The following is a 27,300-nucleotide window of genomic DNA, read 5'->3' on the forward strand; positions in this document are numbered from 1 at the left end:
GTGACGTAGCTTAATCGGAACTAATGGCGGCGGAAAATTACATGGTGCTTCCGGGGTTGCTTTTGGCAAACCCTCGGCAAGAAGAGGATACATACCCTTAATGAGGGCATTTCTCTGTCTGTCTGACTGCTCGGCTTTAACTCGTTCACCTACTTCAATTAATTCCCTTTCTTGGGCTCTTTCTGAGGATTCTCTACTTAATTCAGACTTTATGATTTCTTTTTCTGTTCTTTTATGAGATTCTTTGCGCCATAACTCGATGGCGTCTCTCTGGGACTGTCTGGCTTTCTTTTTCCATAATGCTTCTTCTACTCGCATGATGCACTCGGCATCCCACGTACCTGATACGGGCCATCTATACTTTTCCTCTAATTCCTTGGTGTACTCCACCCATAAATCTAGATATAATATGGCACTTATGCCATGCTTTTGATACATAAAATGACCTGGACTGTCCCTAGGCGGGACAGGAACTGCTTCCTCGAGCAGACCTTTTCTAGTTTTTAACTGACGTAACTTTGAGAACAGAGGCATAACTAGGCTGGAGTCTGGACACAATACAATACACGATAAACACAATAATAACTGAAAAACGAATCATTCATACCACGACATTGAAAACACATGAAATAACATTTTGGACAGAATATTACCTGAAATACTGAAAACAGAATACATGAATTTCTCAAAAACAGAACTTACTGGAACAGAAACTTACTAGAATGACTAGATGCACTGCTAAAACAGTACGAAACTTACCGGTCCCATAAAGAGACACGTCAGGACCCGCATCCACCTAAGTGGACACTTCGTGTTGGATCTGTGTACCCAAACCCACGGACCAGAGACAAATCAATTGACCCTGTCTAGATACTACCCCAGCAATGGTACTCACCGGGCAGCAAGAACGGAAGGCCTCGGACTGGACTGGACTGCTACGACGACGGACGGACGAACCTCGGACTTTAGTTACAGGTGGGCCTCCGGATACCTCGGACCTTGGACTCTCGGCTTGGGCTCTGGTCGGGACTCGCCGCGTTCCTCCACCACCTCGTCTGGACGCTGGACCGCAACCTCCGTCTCCTCCGTGGGCCTGAGGGATACTTGAAGCAGAAATATCTGCACGTGCACGGTATGGTTCCGTCACGGCTGCAGAGGATCAGGGGGCCTGCGTGGCTTCTCCGGCGCGTGGGGAAAGGGCAAGTCCCTATTCGGGCGCCATTATGTGGTAAATAAATAATTAATTACCGGTTCTATTTTTCGGGATACTCATACAAACAGATAGCTCAATAAATAAGAGTCAAGATTCGAGGTAGCTAGAGTGTACAGGCTTTAATCAGGCATAAAAGGACAGGAACAGGACAGCCTGCATGGGAATGGGATGGCAGGGCCCGACAGCTGCCGGGGGCAGGATCTGGGAATGATGCGCATAACTTTTAATAACAGAACATTAGTATATATAGTTAAACAAAATACATTGCATTCAATACAGTAGGCGTAGCAGTAGGCGGAGTTTGTAGCAGTCGCGAAAGATAAGGGCAAAATGAGGTAACAAGAAGGCGTGTACAGGGCGTATACACAGACATGTGATGTAAACGTAACAGAATATGTCATAAACGGGGCGGAAACATGGAGGGGGCTACCTGAGCAGCTGGGACCTCTAACCTAGTGGTGCGCGCAAACTGACAATGACGTGTTACCAGGGAGAACTGGGGGGCTATGACTTCTGCGCTAGAAGAGGAGACTAAAGTCTGGAGTGTCAGAGCGACATGTACCCAGGCATATCTAGTATCTGGTGTTTAGAGTACATGTTGATAGAATCCAAAAGTTATCAGAGTAAAGGCTAACAGACATTAAGACTGGTGCATGCATAATTCTACATGTAGTGCGTGTGCGGGGAATATTCTATAAATATTAATACAGTATTTCTCTTACATGGAGACATAAAGGCTAGACCATGACGGAAACTATTGATGCGATTCAGTAGCTTAGGAATGCAGAGAAGGAGGGCTGGACTGATAACTAGAAACATAACATATTCTTGGCAGACTGGGAGGCAGAGCCAGGCCGAGCCGGGCACTGCGAGGCATGAAAGTAAGCTAAGAGTCAGGGATACAGGTGGGGGCTGTATCGCTCCTTGGAGAGGGTTCAGAAAACAGGCGCTGAATCTAAGTCCGGGCCCTTTTGAGGCCTAGAAACGGGGATAATTCAATGAATTAACGTGCACACTGTAAAACGTGGCAACGTAGCTTTACATAGGCCCGATATTCGTTGTATTCACGAAAACTGGAAACTGGCATACTAGAGATGGACACAACTATAATTGCGTCTTTAATCGATCATAGGGGAATACATGCATATCGATCATGCACATATAACATAACATAGGGAACACGTAGGCACATACAACATGGCAAAATTTACTTTTCCACAAAGGGGTGGGTATAAATAACAGGAGAGTGAAGGTTACTTACTTTGTTATTGAGAGTGATAGATTTAGTGAGTTAATTAGTGGGAGATAGTTAGTGAGAGATTGAGAGAGTTAGTAAGAGTGATGAAATTAGTGAGAGAGTTAGTGAGAGTGAGAGAGTTAGCGAGTGAGTTAGTTAGTGAGAGAGAGTTATTGAGTTAGTGAGAGTGAGTGAGATTTAGTTAGTGAGAGTGAGAGAGTTAGCGAGTGAGTTATTGAGAGTGAGTTAGTTATGATCACCAATTATAAGTGAAATGGGAATGTCAGAATTTCATTGCTCCGGTTTACTCCACCCAGGAGTAAAGAAAAAACAACAACTCCACTAACCCATGTCATACACTAACTACAGACAGCCAGTAAAGCTGTACCGGGGCCACACCGGCGTGACGGTGAAGCACCCTCTACAGGGACAGGCTACAGACGGTAAATTCTCTACTCTGTCCACCCAACGGCAAGGACAGGATACAGCATCCAAGGCCGAGTCTACTCAGGACAGAGGTGAGGGACCCGAAGGCATGCACAAAATACAGCAATTTGTTAACATGCTTTGTAAGGTCCACCCCGGAGCAACAGGAGCTCCCCTAGCAGGGGTGGATAGCAGACCCTGCTCTGGGAGGAGTAAAGTTTAATAGATGACTGACTTGGAAGAGGGGTGCAGAGAAGGATCTGCTTTATTCCAAGCCCCATCCAGCGAAGATGTAATGGCAAGAAGAGGAATTTGCCTTTCTGCCATTCAACAGACACCAGAGCTCAACGCCCTGGCAGTGGCGGGCAGGTAGGGGCAGTGCAAGGATTTCAGTGGTGCAGGTGCGTAGTGCAAACAGTATGCATGGGAGGGGGTGGGCCAGGTGGATAGAAGGGACACCAGCAGGTAGCTACAAGGCCTTCAACACCCACTCCACTCAAAAACAGCCGGTGTGGAAGGAAAAAGCAGGATGCACCGCACAGCACACACGGACTACAACTCCCACTCCACTCAAAAGCAGCCGGTGTGAAGGAAAAAGCAGGATGCACCGCACAGCACACACGGACTACAACTCCCACTCCACTCAAAAGCAGCCGGTGTGGAAGGAAAAAGCAGGATGCACTGCACAGTACACACGGACTACAACTCCCCCTCTACTCAAAAGCAGCCGGTGTGGAAGGAAAAAGCAGGATGCACTGCACAGCACACACGGACTACAACTCCCACTCCACTCAAAAACAGCCGGTGTGGAAGGAAAAAGCAGGATGCACTGCACAGCACACACGGACTACAACTCCCACTCCACTGAAAAGCAGCGGGTGTGGAAGGACAAAGCAGGATGCACCGTACAATACACACAGACTACAACTCCCAATCCACTCAAAAAGAGCCGGTGTGGAAGGAAAAAGCAGGATGCACTGCACAGCACACACGGCCTACAACTCCCACTCCACTCAAAACAGCCAGTGGGGAAGGAAAAAGCAGGATGCACCGCACAGCACACACGGCCTACAACTCCCACTCCACTCAAAAACAGCCGGTGGGGAAGGAAAAAGCAGGATGCACCGTACAGCACGCACGGCCTACAACTCCCACTCCTTTCAAAAACAGCCAGTGTGAAAGGAAAAAGCAGGATGCACCGCACAGCACACATGGACTACAACTCCCACTCAACTCAAAAACAGCCGGTGTGGAAGGAAAAAGCAGGATGCACCGCACAGCAAACACGGACTACAACTCCAACTCCACTCAAAAACAGCCGGTGTGGAAGGAAAAAGCAGGATGCACCGCACAGCACACACGGACTACAACTCCACTGTACATGTCGAAGTGACCGGTCACCTGTGGACTGCGGCAGTGCAAGCAAGCAGCATCTCGCCAACCTCTTAAGACACAGCAGAAGCCTTTCATGATCGTGGCCTCCACATAGCATGCACCTCACCCGATGAACAGCGCCTAGACGCCGGCGTAGCACTTCATAAAGGTTATTATTGTAGCAGACGAGACAGCTCTCGTGGTCTCACTTCACCAGATGGTGAATAGTGAGACTAGTACAATATAAGGCAAGGGAGACACTTCTAGGCATGGCTGGTCCCAAACAGATACTCTTGATGTTGAGGTTCAGTCTGCTGCCGGTGCTCGCCAGGTAGAGAGCGAGAGGTGCAGGACGAGACATTCGTGTCACAGGTTCATGCAATCGTGGTCAAGTGGGGAAGCCAAGGTTACGATCACACCCTTCAGACATCATCTCATCAACATCGCCTTTTACTGATCACCTTGAATGATGTACATTTAGGGGTCACCTGGGGTGGGGATTACCATCCACAGTGCCCCCTGAGAGCCCCCCCCATGCAGGCCGAAGCAACAAACTCTGAGTTCCAGAAACAAAGTGGGGACTATAGGAAAAGCGCCACCTCGAGTCTGCATAAACATGCCACAGGCTGGCCAGCACAGACTTCATTGCACGTCTACAAATAACAAATCCCTCGATTCATGCCGCCCTTCGAGGCTCTAGCTTGCTGCAGGAGTTCTTACCAACAGTAGCTAATAACAAGATCAAGCAAGCATTTGCAAAACCAATGGTGCTAGTGTAGAAACTAAGGTCGGGGACAATCGGTATTTGCCCGGCGGTATCGCCTCTTTAACCCACGAAACATTAATCAATGAAGAGGCAGGCGCTGGAGACTGGAAGGCAGGAAACAAGGTTTATTCTCTCCGGAGGAGAACACGACAAATCAGACAGCAGGTATCGTCATGAGGTGCTCTAACTTATTTCTGAGGCCTGGCCCCTTATATACAGGTTTTTGTGGCTTTATTACAGTTTACATATTCATGGCAATGCTTTGATGTACGGAAAGACATTCCCGGAATCTCCCCTTCGGGCCCGTTCCCACACACATTTACAGTAGAAGTCCCCACCCCGGTCACAACAGGTGATGGTTATCGCGCAGCTGGATATTCCGCCGATTCATGGAGTGTGGGGGGTTCGATCGGATCTCGTGGGGTGGGGGCTCTGATCAACTCGGGGGTCCTTTGATGAGGGAAGCTTTCAACTGTACGGGGAGGGGCAAGGAATAGTATCGGCAGAGCTAGGTGTCGGCCTGGGAACAAGGAAGACAAACGGGCACAGGAAAAGGGGGTTTTTTTGTATCAAAGGGCCGGGGACTATGAAAAGAATGAAGGGAGGGGTCGCGCTGGGAACAGGATGGGGCTTTGAGGCAGAACTGCGCTGAAGAGGGGTTTATGACTCAAAGCATGTGCGAGCGAGGGGGGGTTGGTCAGCGTGCAGGCTTGGCGAGGGCGAAGGGCTATGTTGGGGGCCAGTGGCGTGCAAAAGGGATGGTCCTGATCGAGGCACCTAAAAAAATGGCGGGCGCGCACGACAAAAGTGTGGCATCAGGGGAAAAGGCAAGATGGCGCAGATAATGTTTACCAAACCGTACTAATTTTCCACAGTCCTCCCTTTAACATATTCAAGACATCTTGCTGATCTATTTCCTATTCAAGTCTATTATGGTGGGCATAAGAAAAAGCAGTAGGACCCCAGGTGAAGGAGTCGTAAACACTACATTTAAGATCTCTAGTTTTAGGAGGCGGGCCTATTGATAAACTTTGATAAACTTGTTAGCAGGAAAGTCATAGTAAGGTAATACAAAAAATGATTCTGTAGCGAGCAGTCAGTACATTGCATACAGGTTATTATATACAGGCTCCGTATATATTTGGTTGGAGCATAATCAATACAATGGTGGCTGGGAGAGAAACGAGACGTAGCAGAAACGATGATTGAGGGTGTCAATGTTCGAAGTTACTGAGTTCTCAGTCCTTTGTTGGCGCTGTGGAGCACCGGCGGTGGAGCTAAGGGTCCAGCTCTATTCTAGGTCCCGTGTTGCAGGGCACGACCTTTTCCTCGCGTTTCTGGTCGAAAAGGTCTTTTTCGCCCTGTGTCTTTCGGAGTCGATAGTCAAAAAGTTCAGGTGGAAGAAGAGTGTACAAATAGTCCATAGGGTAGGTCGGAGAAAAAGGGGGGTGGAGCAATGGCCAGGTCGGGAACAAACTAGGGGAACGAGAGATTTCAGGTAGGCGGGCTTATGACCGAGTTTAGGGAGCGGGGACCTTTCGGCACACATTTGAACATTGGACAGGGGCATCAGGTCAGCCCTCTCCTCTTGTTTTGTCGGAAATAGTGCCTCGTCCTGCAGCTCCGTTCTGTCGCGGTCTCGCCTTGGCCCATGCCGCAGACGTTCCATAGTCTGTAGTCAGGCCACGTGCTCCCACATCCGGTCCTTCTTTCCTCCGACAGCTGTACCCTTGAAGGAGTTTGAAAAGACAGTCTTTAGAGAATGGGCAGAGGAAGGTAATCACACAAGTCTATTTCTCTCCCAGCTCCAGGTAAATGACAATAGAAACGTCCGTTATATTAGGGTTCACAACTGACATATAAATGATCGATGGTGGGCCTGCTGGATTTACTATGACTTTCCTTCACAACTGTTTACTATAGTCACGACAGTTCATCTGATGGAGACCCACCTTCGTAATACAAGCCTGACAAAGCTATACCGTTCTCTAGGGGTTTATATTTACAAAAGGGTGTTGTGAGCTATCAACATGGTACTAATAGGTATCTCGCTGAGGGACGAACATAGGCTAAACATCTTTCATTTTATCAATGCATCCTGCCTTTTAACTAAACATTTTCGCTTTCGACAAGGTTCATTGTAATGGTTTTCTTCGCTTCGGTCTAATCTTTAACTTTGTAAAACATCATTCTGGTTCCTATGCAGCCTCTCGCGGCCTGATTACTAAATTAGAAAAGACAGGGGTCTCATGGGAAAATAACTAGGGACATAGAAAACTGTGATGGGGGGGCATCATCTTACTTTGGGTTATAAGGGTACTATCGGCAGAAGGCCACAGTTCAGTTGGTGAGCGTTCAGTGGCATTTCTCGAATTCCAAACTCTGAAATTTGCCTATCGAAAAAATCATTTCTAGGGACCACAGCTGGCCTGCGTTAGTCGCAAGTCGACCCATCTCTTACGATCGGGCGGTGAAGGATAGTTAAAAACTCTTATCGGGGGCAACTGAACGCAATACTGGGTGCGTCCTGGGAAGATGGGGAGGTTTCGATTACCTTTACTGTGAGAAGTTGGCCTGGTAGGGGATGTTTCCAATTCTGGAACCACCTACTACCTGACCAAACAATCCCCTTATGGTGTCTGGTTGTAAGTCAACCTTATTAGACAAGCTATCCTAGGGGTAGCATGGACTAAGCAGCCTAAAGGCTTAACTTAAGAGGTCGTGTTAAGCGAGCTGTTTTACCACATACAATCCTGTAATACCAAATGAAAGGACACCACACAAGTATATATTATAAAAATATATGTGTTTATTACTAAAAACAATCCCCAGTATTCTTTATGAATAAAGGGGCACAAGCGTTAAATCAAAAGCACTGTTTAAACATACAAGTTGCACAATTATGGATGAGGGCGGGGGGCCACTCAAACCATATACTAAACAAGTGGTATAAGAGAGGCCACTCGAACAGTGGTTAGGCCTAGGGCCTAGGGAATCGCTGGGAGCAGTCAGGACAAGCAATGCTGAAGTCAGGAATGGCCCTCGGGATTCGGGAGATGTGCGGAAAGCGCACGCATGCACCAATGTTAACCAATGGTGCGTAAAAGTCAAATAGTTAAAGTTTAAGGACACTTCCGCTGAACCTAGAGGAACAAAACTTAACACACAGACCCTAGAGGTGTGCACCAGTGTGGGAACACCGGCGGAGCAAAGTTACCTCACCCACAGGAAGTGGGTGCACAGGGTCGAAGTGGCGTCGGGTTTTGACACGCAGGCTCTTGGTGCTTGAAGCTGAAAGGGCTGCAGGCAGGGTGAAGACGAAGTGTCCGGTGGAGTCCAAGGGGGGACTCAAGTTGTAGAGTACCTGAAAGCAGAGGGGACAGAGTCTGGGTCACTCAGCAGTGACCAGGGTGGAACCAGGACGGAACCAGGCAATGTCGGGCGCAATCAGGTGGTCGTCGAGGCGCTTCTATTCGCTGTCACGTGGGCTCTGGGGCATCTGCGACGTCCAGGAGCAGGTCACGATCTGTCCCACGCAGGCTCTCACCGTCGGTGCAGTCGGCTTCCGGTTTGGAGCAAACAAGCCTTGGTAAGAGCAATCCACGCGGGATTGGAAGATGGCGTCTCACTCGGACCAGGAAGGTCAGAGTCGGGGCTCCCTTTCAGGGGAGCTGGTGTGGATCTGGAGCAACCAGAATCACGAGTCTTCTTTTGTAGTTCGTCGGCACAGGGACCACAAGCCAGCTGGCAAGTGACCGGGCCAACGCGTTGAGCCAAATCGTGCCAAAGGGCCCCACGCAGCACTCGTCGAGTGTGGAGGGCTGAACTTCGGCTCAGGAGTAGCTCAGGGTGGGGGCTTCTCAAACCCCGGTGTACAGCTTCGAGGGTCACTCGTGGGCTGCACGGTCAGCGTCTCGTGGTCACTTCAAGATGGCGTGCCCCACGCTTCCGGTCGCCTCCACGGGTCTCAGCTTTGCAGGGACTGTGGATCGGGCTGTTAGAAGCTGGGCAGGCTTGATCTCGTCGATCTCAGTCGCTCGAGTTCCGGCGGGAACTGCAACTAAGTAGACGTCGAGGGCTGGATGGTGCCTGCTGCTGCAGGGTGGTCACTCCTTGACCACAAGGGAGATTCTTCGGGCTTCCACGTTGAGATGGAGGGCGAAGGGTCCAGAATATCGTTTCAAATGTTTCTTCCAGGAAATCTGATGTGCATTGGCACTGCTCCCACTCTTATTCGAATCTGGTGGGCGTGATTACCTGCTAGGTCCCCTCCTATGGGTGGGACCCAGGAAGTGGGTGGATACACCCCCTTCCTTTGATCCAGGCCGCCCTGGCACGAGGGCTGGAGTGCCCCAGAACCGGTTTGGCCGGATTATGCAAGGGGCAGCCTTGTGCGCCCCAGGCAGTGTCTGGTTTCTTTCAAACCTCCCTGCTACAATACACTATCTCCTGTCTGGAGGGCGGTGACACCCTCCTGTGACAGGAAACCCTTTGTCCAGGACCCCCTTGACTGGGTTTCGGTCAGCTCCAGGGGTCCAGACATTTGTCTGTGGCAGAGGCATCCATTTTGTGGATCTTAAGGCCTTTGGAGAAATCAACCGCATTAAAGTGAAGTAACATGTCTTACCCCTCTAGAGGGGTGGAATGCCATCCCCGTCGCCAGAACTGGCGAGGGGATGGTATTCCAAAGCGTATGACACCTTACACGACATGTTTTGATAAAGCCAAACCAGAGTTGCTAAATAACCGCGAGGATTATAAGGCACTTAATAGTATATGGTATGGCATTATCCTGAAACAGCTTAGGGATTTGTTCCCGACGGCTGCAGACAGGCTCAGCTCATGCTAGAGCTCCATCTCACATAAAAACCATGCACCCAGCCTCCAGGATTGGTGAGGCCTGTCTATAGGAGTGGCTCACAGGTTTACATGTGTCCAGATATAGGTTTAGACATAGGTATACTATATCTAAGCAAGGGGTGTGTACACCACCTTACCCCAGCTGAGTTATCAGCCAGTTGTGTCAATTTAAGAACCAGCCAGGGGTGGCAAAAGATATGCTGCAGCCCCTGGTAGGCCTTAGTGGCTCCTATGCCCTGTGCACCTATAGTGCATTCTACAGGGGCTGACAAGGAGTCCATTTCCAATTGGTATGTGCCTATAGCACATGTGTCATCAATTTAGTGAGAGAACAGCAGGCTGGGGGTCTGATCAGCAGGCCCACAGCCTCAGTAGTCGAAAACCAGTGAAGCAAAAAGCAAAAATTTGGGGTGACCATAGGATAGCAGACCCTACTCTCCTACACAACCCCCCCCCAAACGCAGGGACATTAAACTAACCTTGACCAGATAAGTCTTCATGTTCTAAGTGGAAGTACCTGGAGAGACCATCTGCATTACCATGGTCAGTCCCTGGGCGGTGCTCCACTGTAAAGTCCATCCCCTGTAGGGAAATGGACCACCTGAGCAGTTTGGGATTTTCACCCTTCATCTGATTAAGCCATAAGAGGGGCTTATGGTCTGTTTGCACCAGGAAGTGAGTTCCAAACAAGTAGGACCTCAACTTCTTTAATGCCCAAACCACAGCAAAGGCCTCCCTCTCAATGGCTGACCAACGTTTTTCTCTTGGGGTTAGCCTCCTGCTAATGAAAGCAATTGGCTGGTCTTGACCATCTTGATTAAGTTGTGAGAGTACAGCTCCCACCCCCAACTCAGAAGCATCTGTCTGAACAATGAACTGTTTGGAGTAGTCAGGACTCTTTAGGATAGGTGCAGAGCACATGGCCTTCTTCAGGTCTTCAAATGCCTTCTGACAGCTAACTGTCCACTGAACCTTTTTTGGCATCTTCTTGGATGTCAAGTCATTTAATGGTGTCACTATAGACCCATAGTTTTTCACAAACTTTCTGTAATACCCAGTCAGGCCCAAGAAGGCTCTGACTTGTGTCTGGGTAACTGGAGGAGCCCAGTCCTGTATGGCCTGGATTTTGCTTTCCAGTGGCTGAACCTGGCCTCCACCTACTAGGTGGCCCAGGTATACAACCTTACTCTGCCCTATCTGGCACTTTGTGGCCTTGATAGTTAGGCCTGCCTTTTGCAGGGCCTCCAAAACTTTCTTCAGGTGGATCAGGTGATCCTCCCAGGTGGAGCTAAAGACAGCAATATCATCCAGATAAGCTGCACAAAAGTCATCCAACCCAGTAAGGACTTGGTTCACCAACCTTTGAAAAGTGGCAGGTGCATTCTTCAAACCAAAGGGCATTACCACAAACTGATAATGTCCACTAGGGGTAGAGAATGCTGTTTTGGCTTTTGACTCCTCAGCTAGTCTGATTTGCCAGTAGCCAGCTGTCAGATCAAATGTGCTCAGAAACTTGGCAGAAGCCAATCTGTCAATGAGCTCATCTGCTCTTGGAATGGGGTGAGCATCTGTCCTAGTGACAGCATTGAGACCCCTGTAATCCACGCAAAACCTCATTTCTCTCTTACCATCTTGGGTATGAGGTTTTGGCACCAGGACTACTGGGCTGGCCCATGGGCTCTGTGATGGCTCAATCACTCCAAGCTCCAACATCTTTTGCACCTCAGCCTTGATGCAATCCCTGACATGATCAGGTTGCCTGTAGATCTTATTCTTGACAGGCAGACTGTCACCAGTGTCCACAACATGGGTACACCAGTCAGTTTGGCTGGGTGTGAGTGAAAACATTTGCCTGTGAGCCTGCAAAACTTGTCTGCAGTCCCTCTGTTGCTGGTCAGTGAGGCTGCCTGCCAAGGCTACTCCATCAACTGAACCATCATCAGGGTTCTGGGAAAGCAGGTCTGGGAGAGGGTCACTCTCTTCCTCCTGTTCCCCATCTGTGGCCATGAGCAAGCTCATGTCCTCCCTGTCTACAAATGCTTTCAAGCGATTCACATGGATTACCCTGTGAGGGCTCCTGGGTGTTCCAAAGTCTACCAAGTAGGTGACTTCCCCTTTCTTCTCAATAATAGGATAGTGTAGGAGAGTAGGGTCTGCTATCCTATGGTCACCCCAAATTTTTGCTTTTTGCTTCACTGGTTTTCGACTACTGAGGCTGTGGGCCTGCTGATCAGACCCCCAGCCTGCTGTTCTCTCACTAAATTGATGACACATGTGCTATAGGCACATACCAATTGGAAATGGACTCCTTGTCAGCCCCTGTAGAATGCACTATAGGTGCACAGGGCATAGGAGCCACTAAGGCCTACCAGGGGCTGCAGCATATCTTTTGCCACCCCTGGCTGGTTCTTAAATTGACACAACTGGCTGATAACTCAGCTGGGGTAAGGTGGTGTACACACCCCTTGCTTAGATATAGTATACCTATGTCTAAACCTATATCTGGACACATGTAAACCTGTGAGCCACTCCTATAGACAGGCCTCACCAATCCTGGAGGCTGGGTGCATGGTTTTTATGTGAGATGGAGCTCTAGCATGAGCTGAGCCTGTCTGCAGCCGCCGGGAACAAATCCCTAAGCTGTTTCAGGATAATGCCATACCATATACTATTAAGTGCCTTATAATCCTCGCGGTTATTTAGCAACTCTGGTTTGGCTTTATCAAAACATGTCGTGTAAGGTGTCATACGCTTTGGAATACCATCCCCTCGCCAGTTCTGGCGACGGGGATGGCATTCCACCCCTCTAGAGGGGTAAGACATGTTACTTCACTTTAATGCGGTTGATTTCTCCAAAGGCCTTAAGATCCACAAAATGGATGCCTCTGCCACAGACAAATGTCTGGACCCCTGGAGCTGACCGAAACCCAGTCAAGGGGGTCCTGGACAAAGGGTTTCCTGTCACAGGAGGGTGTCACCGCCCTCCAGACAGGAGATAGTGTATTGTAGCAGGGAGGTTTGAAAGAAACCAGACACTGCCTGGGGCGCACAAGGCTGCCCCTTGCATAATCCGGCCAAACCGGTTCTGGGGCACTCCAGCCCTCGTGCCAGGGCGGCCTGGATCAAAGGAAGGGGGTGTATCCACCCACTTCCTGGGTCCCACCCATAGGAGGGGACCTAGCAGGTAATCACGCCCACCAGATTCGAATAAGAGTGGGAGCAGTGCCAATGCACATCAGATTTCCTGGAAGAAACATTTGAAACGATATTCTGGACCCTTCGCCCTCCATCTCAACGTGGAAGCCCGAAGAATCTCCCTTGTGGTCAAGGAGTGACCACCCTGCAGCAGCAGGCACCATCCAGCCCTCGACGTCTACTTAGTTGCAGTTCCCGCCGGAACTCGAGCGACTGAGATCGACGAGATCAAGCCTGCCCAGCTTCTAACAGCCCGATCCACAGTCCCTGCAAAGCTGAGACCCGTGGAGGCGACCGGAAGCGTGGGGCACGCCATCTTGAAGTGACCACGAGACGCTGACCGTGCAGCCCACGAGTGACCCTCGAAGCTGTACACCGGGGTTTGAGAAGCCCCCACCCTGAGCTACTCCTGAGCCGAAGTTCAGCCCTCCACACTCGACGAGTGCTGCGTGGGGCCCTTTGGCACGATTTGGCTCAACGCGTTGGCCCGGTCACTTGCCAGCTGGCTTGTGGTCCCTGTGCCGACGAACTACAAAAGAAGACTCGTGATTCTGGTTGCTCCAGATCCACACCAGCTCCCCTGAAAGGGAGCCCGACTCTGACCTTCCTGGTCCGAGTGAGACGCCATCTTCCAATCCCGCGTGGATTGCTCTTACCAAGGCTTGTTTGCTCCAAACCGGAAGCCGACTGCACCGACGGTGAGAGCCTGCGTGGGACAGATCGTGACCTGCTCCTGGACGTCGCAGATGCCCCAGAGCCCACGTGACAGCGAAGAGAAGCGCCTCGACGACCACCTGATTGCGCCCGACATTGCCTGGTTCCGTCCTGGTTCCACCCTGGTCACTGCTGAGTGACCCAGACTCTGTCCCCTCTGCTTTCAGGTACTCTACAACTTGAGTCCCCCCTTGGACTCCACCGGACACTTCGTCTTCACCCTGCCTGCAGCCCTTTCAGCTTCAAGCACCAAGAGCCTGCGTGTCAAAACCCGACGCCACTTCGACCCTGTGCACCCACTTCCTGTGGGTGAGGTAACTTTGCTCCGCCGGTGTTCCCACACTGGTGCACACCTCTAGGGTCTGTGTGTTAAGTTTTGTTCCTCTAGGTTCAGCGGAAGTGTCCTTAAACTTTAACTATTTGACTTTTACGCACCATTGGTTAACATTGGTGCATGCGTGCGCTTTCCGCACATCTCCCGAATCCCGAGGGCCATTCCCGACTTCAGCATTGCTTGTCCTGACTGCTCCCAGCGATTCCCTAGGCCCTAGGCCTAACCACTGTTCGAGTGGCCTCTCTTATACCACTTGTTTAGTATATGGTTTGAGTGGCCCCCCGCCCTCATCCATAATTGTGCAACTTGTATGTTTAAACAGTGCTTTTGATTTAACGCTTGTGCCCCTTTATTCATAAAGAATACTGGGGATTGTTTTTAGTAATAAACACATATATCTTTATAATATATACTTGTGTGGTGTCCTTTCATTTGGTATTACAGGATTGTATGTGGTAAAACAGCTCGCTTAACACGACCTCTTAAGTTAAGCCTTTAGGCTGCTTAGTCCATGCTACCCCTAGGATAGCTTGTCTAATAAGGTTGACTTACAACCAGACACCATAAGGGGATTGTTTGGTCAGGTAGTAGGTGGTTCCAGAATTGGAAACATCCCCTACCAGGCCAACTTCTCACATTGGTGAGCAGCGGTGCGGATTTGAGCTTGCTGTTGTTTTACCATTGCAATCTTTATATCAAATTGAAAGATCACATCAAGTACCTCTAGGTACATATAAAATCAAAAGCTTAGCATATTAAGTTCTACTGAACTTAGTAGTTGTAGGTTGAAGGGATTAGCACACCCTGACTACAACTAACTAGCAAGGTACAGTAGGAAAACACTTAGTGTAGGTAAGTGCACCACTTACACCTCACTAGTAACCATGTCTGACACAGGAAAGGCCTCAGGGTCTAGTCCTGTGACAGTTGACCCTACCCAGGCAACTTTTGGATATGACAAACTAACCCGCAGAGACTTGATTGCCTTGTGCAAAGCAAGAGGGTTAAAAAGGGGCAGAAGCCCCACCTGCCTAATCCTGGTAGAAATCCTAGAACAGGATGACTTAGAGAAGGCAAAAGCAGCTTCCCTAGATACAGGAACTGGAGGGAACCCCCCTGTAGTTGATCCCCCTGAAGAGGAGGAGGATGATGATGACTTGGATGAGGACTCAGATGGTGGGGACTCACAAGTACAGGATCAGGGTAGCCAGGTTCCAGTTGGTAGGCTTAGCCAGGCCAACTTGGACCTACTGGGGAATGGAGAGGGCCAGCACCTCCCCAGAACCCAACATATGATTCTCCCAGGCAACAGAAGAGTGAGATCTCCCTCAGGGGACTCTCATCTTTCTAGTGCCTCCAGAGAATCAGAGAGAGGCATGAGTGCTTCTCAGAAAGCTGAGCATAGGGCTAGAATGAGGGCTGTCAGACTCCAGATAGAGAGAGAGGAGGTAGCCCTGGGTCAAGCTAAGCTTACCTTAGCTCAAGCTAAACTTGCCTTGGCAAGAGAGCAGAAATTAAGTGGCTTAGATGTCACTGGTGGCAGCAATTTTCCAAGAGAAAAAGACAGGGCCTATGATAATAGAAACCTGACCAAAATTGTGCCCCCCTTTAAAGAAGGGGATGACATCCACAAATGGATGACTGCTCTTGAGAGAGCCTGCATGGTACAGCAGGTTCCTGAGAATCAGTGGGCTGCAATTTTGTGGTACTCCTTTTCTGAGAAAGGGAGGGACAGGCTCCTCACAGTTAGACCTGAGGATGCCAAAAACTACTCTGTTTTGAAGAGTGCTCTCATTGAAGGGTATGGCCTAACCACTGAGCAATACAGGTTGTTGTTCAGAGACACCCAGAAAGCACAGACTCAAGACTGGACTGATTTTGTGGAGTGTGCCACTAAGGCTTTGGAGGGTTGGTTACAGGGAAGTAAAGTTTCAGACTATACAGGATTGTACAATCTTATGATGAGAGAACAGATCCTTAATAACTGTACAAACCAGCTGTTGCATCAATACCTTATTGACTCTGATCTGACCTCTCCCCAAGAATTGGGAAAGAAGGCAGACAAATGGGTCAGAACAAGGATTAAGCAGAAACCCCAGAACCAAGGTGGTGACCAGAAGAAAACAGACCAGAAGGGTGGTAATCAGAATCAGAAAGATAAAGAAAAAGACCAGAAGTCTTCAGGCCCCCAAACTAATAGTAAGGAGGGTGGTTCCCAAAATGGTAACAAGAAGAAGAAGAACAAAGGTCCAAAGACACCTTGGTGTAATACCTGCAAATCAGTTTCACACTGGGGCAGTGAGTGCACCAAGGCAAATCCAGTTCCCACCACTACAGCTCCTAAAGCAACTGCAACCCCAAGTACAGTAAGCAGTGGTGGAACACAGTCCAAGGGTGTAGCTGGGTTGACCCTGGGTATTGAAGTAGGATCTGGCCTAGTCAGAGTCCCTACACAGGCAGTTCTCCTGTATGATGTGGACATTGAGTTGCCCACTGCAGTAAGCCCCACTAACCTGGGCAAATACAGGCAGACTCCCTTAATAAATGAGAAACTGGCTCAAGCTTACAGGGACACATGTGCTAGTGTCACCATGGTGACCCCTGGCTTTGTGGACCCTGGACAGATTGTACTAGGAGAGAGCTACCTAGTAACCAATGCAAGCAACTCCACTACCTCCCATAGTGTGGCAGTTGTGAACTTCTCCTGGGGAGGGGTTGATGGCCTAAAGAAAGTTGTGGTGAGTGCAGACCTACCAGTAGACTGTCTGTTAGGCAATGACCTTGAAAGCTCAGCATGGTCAGAAGTGGAGTACAGGACTCATGCAGAAATGCTAGGGATTTCAGAGCATGTCCTTGCCATGACAAGGGCTCAGGCTAAGAAGTGCCTTCCTGAACCAGTGGTGGATCTTGAGACAATAGACCAGCCACAACCCAAGAGAAGGAGCAAGAGAGGAAAGGCCTCGCCTTCCACCTTGCCCCAGGTTGAGGATCAGGTTTCAGAGGAAACTGATTCTGCAGTCCAAGAGGAGACTGTCTCTGAGGAGCTGGAACCTGACCAGGTTGAGTTTCTGGGGACAGGGGGACCCTCAAGGGCAGACCTGAGGCAGGCTCAATTAGATTGCCCTTCCCTTGAACCCCTCAGACAGCAGGCTGCTGCTGAGGCTGCTGGGGATGCTAAAGGTACCCATACTGTGTATTGGGATGAGGGACTCCTTTACTCAGAGGCTAGAGACCCCAAGCCTGGCATGACCAGGAGGTTGGTCATACCTCTGCAGTTTAGGGGGTTCCTTCTTACCTTGGCCCATGATATTCCCCTTGCAGGACACTTAGGCCAGAACAAGACGTGGGACAGGCTTGTTCCACACTTTCACTGGCCTCACATGTCAGAGGATGTCAAGGAGTTTTGTCGCTCCTGTGTCACTTGCCAAGCCAGTGGTAAGTCAGGTGGCACAACAAAGGCCCCCCTAATACCACTACCTGTGGTGAGGGTCCCCTTTGAGAGAGTTGGAATTGATATTGTGGGTCCAATGGACCCCCAAACAGCATCTGGGAACAGATTCATACTGGTGGTAGTGGATCATGCCACCAGGTACCCAGAGGCTATTCCCCTAAGGACCACCACAGCACCTGTGGTGGCTAAAGCCCTCATTGCAGTTTTCTCAAGAGTGGGCTTTCCTAAGGAGGTACTATCAGATAGAGGGACAAATTTTATGTCCAGCTATCTAAAAGCAATGTGGAAGGAATGTGGAGTAAACTATAAGTTTACCACCCCATATCATCCACAATGCAATGGGCTTGTGGAGAGATTTAACAAGACCCTTAAAGGCATGATAAAAGGATTACCAGAGAAGCTCAGGCGGAAATGGGACATTCTTTTACCCTGCCTGCTCTTTGCTTACAGAGAGGTCCCACAGAAGGGGGTTGGCTACAGCCCTTTTGAACTTTTGTTTGGCCACCCTGTGAGAGGTCCATTGTGTTTGGTGAAGGAAGGATGGGAGTTACCTCTCAAAAAGCCCAAACTAGACATAGTGGACTATGTACTTGGTCTCCGCTCCAGGATGGCTGAGTACATGGAAAGAGCATCCAAAAACCTGGAGGCCAGCCAAGAATTGCAGAAAGCTTGGCATGACCAAAAGGCTGTACTGGTAGAGTTCCAACCAGGACAGAAGGTATGGGTACTGGAGCCAGTGGCTCCAGCAGCACTCCAAGACAAATGGAGTGGACCCTATCCTATTATTGAGAAGAAAGGGGAAGTCACCTACTTGGTAGACTTTGGAACACCCAGGAGCCCTCACAGGGTAATCCATGTGAATCGCTTGAAAGCATTTGTAGACAGGGAGGACATGAGCTTGCTCATGGCCACAGATGGGGAACAGGAGGAAGAGAGTGACCCTCTCCCAGACCTGCTTTCCCAGAACCCTGATGATGGTTCAGTTGATGGAGTAGCCTTGGCAGGCAGCCTCACTGACCAGCAACAGAGGGACTGCAGACAAGTTTTGCAGGCTCACAGGCAAATGTTTTCACTCACACCCAGCCAAACTGACTGGTGTACCCATGTTGTGGACACTGGTGACAGTCTGCCTGTCAAGAATAAGATCTACAGGCAACCTGATCATGTCAGGGATTGCATCAAGGCTGAGGTGCAAAAGATGTTGGAGCTTGGAGTGATTGAGCCATCAGAGAGCCCATGGGCCAGCCCAGTAGTCCTGGTGCCAAAACCTCATACCCAAGATGGTAAGAGAGAAATGAGGTTTTGCGTGGATTACAGGGGTCTCAATGCTGTCACTAGGACAGATGCTCACCCCATTCCAAGAGCAGATGAGCTCATTGACAGATTGGCTTCTGCCAAGTTTCTGAGCACATTTGATCTGACAGCTGGCTACTGGCAAATCAGACTAGCTGAGGAGTCAAAAGCCAAAACAGCATTCTCTACCCCTAGTGGACATTATCAGTTTGTGGTAATGCCCTTTGGTTTGAAGAATGCACCTGCCACTTTTCAAAGGTTGGTGAACCAAGTCCTTACTGGGTTGGATGACTTTTGTGCAGCTTATCTGGATGATATTGCTGTCTTTAGCTCCACCTGGGAGGATCACCTGATCCACCTGAAGAAAGTTTTGGAGGCCCTGCAAAAGGCAGGCCTAACTATCAAGGCCACAAAGTGCCAGATAGGGCAGAGTAAGGTTGAATACCTGGGCCACCTAGTAGGTGGAGGCCAGGTTCAGCCACTGGAAAGCAAAATCCAGGCCATACAGGACTGGGCTCCTCCAGTTACCCAGACACAAGTCAGAGCCTTCTTGGGCCTGACTGGGTATTACAGAAAGTTTGTGAAAAACTATGGGTCTATAGTGACACCATTAAATGACTTGACATCCAAGAAGATGCCAAAAAAGGTTCAGTGGACAGTTAGCTGTCAGAAGGCATTTGAAGACCTGAAGAAGGCCATGTGCTCTGCACCTATCCTAAAGAGTCCTGACTACTCCAAACAGTTCATTGTTCAGACAGATGCTTCTGAGTTGGGGGTGGGAGCTGTACTCTCACAACTTAATCAAGATGGTCAAGACCAGCCAATTGCTTTCATTAGCAGGAGGCTAACCCCAAGAGAAAAACGTTGGTCAGCCATTGAGAGGGAGGCCTTTGCTGTGGTTTGGGCATTAAAGAAGTTGAGGTCCTACTTGTTTGGAACTCACTTCCTGGTGCAAACAGACCATAAGCCCCTCTTATGGCTTAATCAGATGAAGGGTGAAAATCCCAAACTGCTCAGGTGGTCCATTTCCCTACAGGGGATGGACTTTACAGTGGAGCACCGCCCAGGGACTGACCATGGTAATGCAGATGGTCTCTCCAGGTACTTCCACTTAGAACATGAAGACTTATCTGGTCAAGGTTAGTTTAATGTCCCTGCGTTTGGGGGGGGGTTGTGTAGGAGAGTAGGGTCTGCTATCCTATGGTCACCCCAAATTTTTGCTTTTTGCTTCACTGGTTTTCGACTACTGAGGCTGTGGGCCTGCTGATCAGACCCCCAGCCTGCTGTTCTCTCACTAAATTGATGACACATGTGCTATAGGCACATACCAATTGGAAATGGACTCCTTGTCAGCCCCTGTAGAATGCACTATAGGTGCACAGGGCATAGGAGCCACTAAGGCCTACCAGGGGCTGCAGCATATCTTTTGCCACCCCTGGCTGGTTCTTAAATTGACACAACTGGCTGATAACTCAGCTGGGGTAAGGTGGTGTACACACCCCTTGCTTAGATATAGTATACCTATGTCTAAACCTATATCTGGACACATGTAAACCTGTGAGCCACTCCTATAGACAGGCCTCACCAATCCTGGAGGCTGGGTGCATGGTTTTTATGTGAGATGGAGCTCTAGCATGAGCTGAGCCTGTCTGCAGCCGTCGGGAACAAATCCCTAAGCTGTTTCAGGATAATGCCATACCATATACTATTAAGTGCCTTATAATCCTCGCGGTTATTTAGCAACTCTGGTTTGGCTTTATCAAAACATGTCGTGTAAGGTGTCATACGCTTTGGAATACCATCCCCTCGCCAGTTCTGGCGACGGGGATGGCATTCCACCCCTCTAGAGGGGTAAGACATGTTACTTCACTTTAATGCGGTTGATTTCTCCAAAGGCCTTAAGATCCACAAAATGGATGCCTCTGCCACAGACAAATGTCTGGACCCCTGGAGCTGACCGAAACCCAGTCAAGGGGGTCCTGGACAAAGGGTTTCCTGTCACAGGAGGGTGTCACCGCCCTCCAGACAGGAGATAGTGTATTGTAGCAGGGAGGTTTGAAAGAAACCAGACACTGCCTGGGGCGCACAAGGCTGCCCCTTGCATAATCCGGCCAAACCGGTTCTGGGGCACTCCAGCCCTCGTGCCAGGGCGGCCTGGATCAAAGGAAGGGGGTGTATCCACCCACTTCCTGGGTCCCACCCATAGGAGGGGACCTAGCAGGTAATCACGCCCACCAGATTCGAATAAGAGTGGGAGCAGTGCCAATGCACATCAGATTTCCTGGAAGAAACATTTGAAACGATATTCTGGACCCTTCGCCCTCCATCTCAACGTGGAAGCCCGAAGAATCTCCCTTGTGGTCAAGGAGTGACCACCCTGCAGCAGCAGGCACCATCCAGCCCTCGACGTCTACTTAGTTGCAGTTCCCGCCGGAACTCGAGCGACTGAGATCGACGAGATCAAGCCTGCCCAGCTTCTAACAGCCCTATCCACAGTCCCTGCAAAGCTGAGACCCGTGGAGGCGACCGGAAGCGTGGGGCACGCCATCTTGAAGTGACCACGAGACGCTGACCGTGCAGCCCACGAGTGACCCTCGAAGCTGTACACCGGGGTTTGAGAAGCCCCCACCCTGAGCTACTCCTGAGCCGAAGTTCAGCCCTCCACACTCGACGAGTGCTGCGTGGGGCCCTTTGGCACGATTTGGCTCAACGCGTTGGCCCGGTCACTTGCCAGCTGGCTTGTGGTCCCTGTGCCGACGAACTACAAAAGAAGACTCGTGATTCTGGTTGCTCCAGATCCACACCAGCTCCCCTGAAAGGGAGCCCCGACTCTGACCTTCCTGGTCCGAGTGAGACGCCATCTTCCAATCCCGCGTGGATTGCTCTTACCAAGGCTTGTTTGCTCCAAACAGGAAGCCGACTGCACCGACGGTGAGAGCCTGCGTGGGACAGATCGTGACCTGCTCCTGGACGTCGCAGATGCCCCAGAGCCCACGTGACAGCGAAGAGAAGCGCCTCGACGACCACCTGATTGCGCCCGACATTGCCTGGTTCCGTCCTGGTTCCACCCTGGTCACTGCTGAGTGACCCAGACTCTGTCCCCTCTGCTTTCAGGTACTCTACAACTTGAGTCCCCCCTTGGACTCCACCGGACACTTCGTCTTCACCCTGCCTGCAGCCCTTTCAGCTTCAAGCACCAAGAGCCTGCGTGTCAAAACCCGACGCCACTTCGACCCTGTGCACCCACTTCCTGTGGGTGAGGTAACTTTGCTCCGCCGGTGTTCCCACACTGGTGCACACCTCTAGGGTCTGTGTGTTAAGTTTTGTTCCTCTAGGTTCAGCGGAAGTGTCCTTAAACTTTAACTATTTGACTTTTACGCACCATTGGTTAACATTGGTGCATGCGTGCGCTTTCCGCACATCTCCCGAATCCCGAGGGCCATTCCCGACTTCAGCATTGCTTGTCCTGACTGCTCCCAGCGATTCCCTAGGCCCTAGGCCTAACCACTGTTCGAGTGGCCTCTCTTATACCACTTGTTTAGTATATGGTTTGAGTGGCCCCCCGCCCTCATCCATAATTGTGCAACTTGTATGTTTAAACAGTGCTTTTGATTTAACGCTTGTGCCCCTTTATTCATAAAGAATACTGGGGATTGTTTTTAGTAATAAACACATATATTTTTATAATATATACTTGTGTGGTGTCCTTTCATTTGGTATTACAGGATTGTATGTGGTAAAACAGCTCGCTTAACACGACCTCTTAAGTTAAGCCTTTAGGCTGCTTAGTCCATGCTACCCCTAGGATAGCTTGTCTAATAAGGTTGACTTACAACCAGACACCATAAGGGGATTGTTTGGTCAGGTAGTAGGTGGTTCCAGAATTGGAAACATCCCCTACCAGGCCAACTTCTCACAGATAGGGTCCACTCCATTTGTCTTGGAGTGCTGCTGGAGCCACTGGCTCCAGTACCCATACCTTCTGTCCTGGTTGGAACTCTACCAGTACAGCCTTTTGGTCATGCCAAGCTTTCTGCAATTCTTGGCTGGCCTCCAGGTTTTTGGATGCTCTTTCCATGTACTCAGCCATCCTGGAGCGGAGACCAAGTACATAGTCCACTATGTCTAGTTTGGGCTTTTTGAGAGGTAACTCCCATCCTTCCTTCACCAAACACAATGGACCTCTCACAGGGTGGCCAAACAAAAGTTCAAAAGGGCTGTAGCCAACCCCCTTCTGTGGGACCTCTCTGTAAGCAAAGAGCAGGCAGGGTAAAAGAATGTCCCATTTCCGCCTGAGCTTCTCTGGTAATCCTTTTATCATGCCTTTAAGGGTCTTGTTAAATCTCTCCACAAGCCCATTGCATTGTGGATGATATGGGGTGGTAAACTTATAGTTTACTCCACATTCCTTCCACATTGCTTTTAGATAGCTGGACATAAAATTTGTCCCTCTATCTGATAGTACCTCCTTAGGAAAGCCCACTCTTGAGAAAACTGCAATGAGGGCTTTAGCCACCACAGGTGCTGTGGTGGTCCTTAGGGGAATAGCCTCTGGGTACCTGGTGGCATGATCCACTACCACCAGTATGAATCTGTTCCCAGATGCTGTTTGGGGGTCCATTGGACCCACAATATCAATTCCAACTCTCTCAAAGGGGACCCCCACCACAGGTAGTGGTATTAGGGGGGCCTTTGTTGTGCCACCTGACTTACCACTGGCTTGGCAAGTGACACAGGAGCGACAAAACTCCTTGACATCCTCTGACATGTGAGGCCAGTGAAAGTGTGGAACAAGCCTGTCCCACGTCTTGTTCTGGCCTAAGTGTCCTGCAAGGGGAATATCATGGGCCAAGGTAAGAAGGAACCCCCTAAACTGCAGAGGTATGACCAACCTCCTGGTCATGCCAGGCTTGGGGTCTCTAGCCTCTGAGTAAAGGAGTCCCTCATCCCAATACACAGTATGGGTACCTTTAGCATCCCCAGCAGCCTCAGCAGCAGCCTGCTGTCTGAGGGGTTCAAGGGAAGGGCAATCTAATTGAGCCTGCCTCAGGTCTGCCCTTGAGGGTCCCCCTGTCCCCAGAAACTCAACCTGGTCAGGTTCCAGCTCCTCAGAGACAGTCTCCTCTTGGACTGCAGAATCAGTTTCCTCTGAAACCTGATCCTCAACCTGGGGCAAGGTGGAAGGCGAGGCCTTTCCTCTCTTGCTCCTTCTCTTGGGTTGTGGCTGGTCTATTGTCTCAAGATCCACCACTGGTTCAGGAAGGCACTTCTTAGCCTGAGCCCTTGTCATGGCAAGGACATGCTCCGAAATCCCTAGCATTTCTGCATGAGTCCTGTACTCCACTTCTGACCATGCTGAGCTTTCAAGGTCATTGCCTAACAGACAGTCTACTGGTAGGTCTGCACTCACCACAACTTTCTTTAGGCCATCAACCCCTCCCCAGGAGAAGTTCACAACTGCCACACTATGGGAGGTAGTGGAGTTGCTTGCATTGGTTACTAGGTAGCTCTCTCCTAGTACAATCTGTCCAGGGTCCACAAAGCCAGGGGTCACCATGGTGACACTAGCACATGTGTCCCTGTAAGCTTGAGCCAGTTTCTCATTTATTAAGGGAGTCTGCCTGTATTTGCCCAGGTTAGTGGGGCTTACTGCAGTGGGCAACTCAATGTCCACATCATACAGGAGAACTGCCTGTGTAGGGACTCTGACTAGGCCAGATCCTACTTCAATACCCAGGGTCAACCCAGCTACACCCTTGGACTGTGTTCCACCACTGCTTACTGTACTTGGGGTTGCAGTTGCTTTAGGAGCTGTAGTGGTGGGAACTGGATTTGCCTTGGTGCACTCACTGCCCCAGTGTGAAACTGATTTGCAGGTATTACACCAAGGTGTCTTTGGACCTTTGTTCTTCTTCTTCTTGTTACCATTTTGGGAACCACCCTCCTTACTATTAGTTTGGGGGCCTGAAGACTTCTGGTCTTTTTCTTTATCTTTCTGATTCTGATTACCACCCTTCTGGTCTGTTTTCTTCTGGTCACCACCTTGGTTCTGGGGTTTCTGCTTAATCCTTGTTCTGACCCATTTGTCTGCCTTCTTTCCCAATTCTTGGGGAGAGGTCAGATCAGAGTCAATAAGGTATTGATGCAACAGCTGGTTTGTACAGTTATTAAGGATCTGTTCTCTCATCATAAGATTGTACAATCCTGTATAGTCTGAAACTTTACTTCCCTGTAACCAACCCTCCAAAGCCTTAGTGGCACACTCCACAAAATCAGTCCAGTCTTGAGTCTGTGCTTTCTGGGTGTCTCTGAACAACAACCTGTATTGCTCAGTGGTTAGGCCATACCCTTCAATGAGAGCACTCTTCAAAACAGAGTAGTTTTTGGCATCCTCAGGTCTAACTGTGAGGAGCCTGTCCCTCCCTTTCTCAGAAAAGGAGTACCACAAAATTGCAGCCCACTGATTCTCAGGAACCTGCTGTACCATGCAGGCTCTCTCAAGAGCAGTCATCCATTTGTGGATGTCATCCCCTTCTTTAAAGGGGGGCACAATTTTGGTCAGGTTTCTATTATCATAGGCCCTGTCTTTTTCTCTTGGAAAATTGCTGCCACCAGTGACATCTAAGCCACTTAATTTCTGCTCTCTTGCCAAGGCAAGTTTAGCTTGAGCTAAGGTAAGCTTAGCTTGACTCAGGGCTACCTCCTCTCTCTCTATCTGGAGTCTGACAGCCCTCATTCTAGCCCTATGCTCAGCTTTCTGAGAAGCACTCATGCCTCTCTCTGATTCTCTGGAGGCACTAGAAAGATGAGAGTCCCCTGAGGGAGATCTCACTCTTCTGTTGCCTGGGAGAATCATATGTTGGGTTCTGGGGAGGTGCTGGCCCTCTCCATTCCCCAGTAGGTCCAAGTTGGCCTGGCTAAGCCTACCAACTGGAACCTGGCTACCCTGATCCTGTACTTGTGAGTCCCCACCATCTGAGTCCTCATCCAAGTCATCATCATCCTCCTCCTCTTCAGGGGGATCAACTACAGGGGGGTTCCCTCCAGTTCCTGTATCTAGGGAAGCTGCTTTTGCCTTCTCTAAGTCATCCTGTTCTAGGATTTCTACCAGGATTAGGCAGGTGGGGCTTCTGCCCCTTTTTAACCCTCTTGCTTTGCACAAGGCAATCAAGTCTCTGCGGGTTAGTTTGTCATATCCAAAAGTTGCCTGGGTAGGGTCAACTGTCACAGGACTAGACCCTGAGGCCTTTCCTGTGTCAGACATGGTTACTAGTGAGGTGTAAGTGGTGCACTTACCTACACTAAGTGTTTTCCTACTGTACCTTGCTAGTTAGTTGTAGTCAGGGTGTGCTAATCCCTTCAACCTACAACTACTAAGTTCAGTAGAACTTAATATGCTAAGCTTTTGATTTTATATGTACCTAGAGGTACTTGATGTGATCTTTCAATTTGATATAAAGATTGCAATGGTAAAACAACAGCAAGCTCAAATCCGCACCGCTGCTCACCAATGTGAGAAGTTGGCCTGGTAGGGGATGTTTCCAATTCTGGAACCACCTACTACCTGACCAAACAATCCCCTTATGGTGTCTGGTTGTAAGTCAACCTTATTAGACAAGCTATCCTAGGGGTAGCATGGACTAAGCAGCCTAAAGGCTTAACTTAAGAGGTCGTGTTAAGCGAGCTGTTTTACCACATACAATCCTGTAATACCAAATGAAAGGACACCACACAAGTATATATTATAAAAATATATGTGTTTATTACTAAAAACAATCCCCAGTATTCTTTATGAATAAAGGGGCACAAGCGTTAAATCAAAAGCACTGTTTAAACATACAAGTTGCACAATTATGGATGAGGGCGGGGGGCCACTCAAACCATATACTAAACAAGTGGTATAAGAGAGGCCACTCGAACAGTGGTTAGGCCTAGGGCCTAGGGAATCGCTGGGAGCAGTCAGGACAAGCAATGCTGAAGTCGGGAATGGCCCTCGGGATTCGGGAGATGTGCGGAAAGCGCACGCATGCACCAATGTTAACCAATGGTGCGTAAAAGTCAAATAGTTAAAGTTTAAGGACACTTCCGCTGAACCTAGAGGAACAAAACTTAACACACAGACCCTAGAGGTGTGCACCAGTGTGGGAACACCGGCGGAGCAAAGTTACCTCACCCACAGGAAGTGGGTGCACAGGGTCGAAGTGGCGTCGGGTTTTGACACGCAGGCTCTTGGTGCTTGAAGCTGAAAGGGCTGCAGGCAGGGTGAAGACGAAGTGTCCGGTGGAGTCCAAGGGGGGACTCAAGTTGTAGAGTACCTGAAAGCAGAGGGGACAGAGTCTGGGTCACTCAGCAGTGACCAGGGTGGAACCAGGACGGAACCAGGCAATGTCGGGCGCAATCAGGTGGTCGTCGAGGCGCTTCTCTTCGCTGTCACGTG

This window comes from Lissotriton helveticus, assembly GCF_964261635.1.
Source record: "Lissotriton helveticus chromosome 1_1 unlocalized genomic scaffold, aLisHel1.1 SUPER_1_unloc_82, whole genome shotgun sequence".
Lineage (NCBI taxonomy): Eukaryota > Metazoa > Chordata > Amphibia > Caudata > Salamandridae > Lissotriton > Lissotriton helveticus.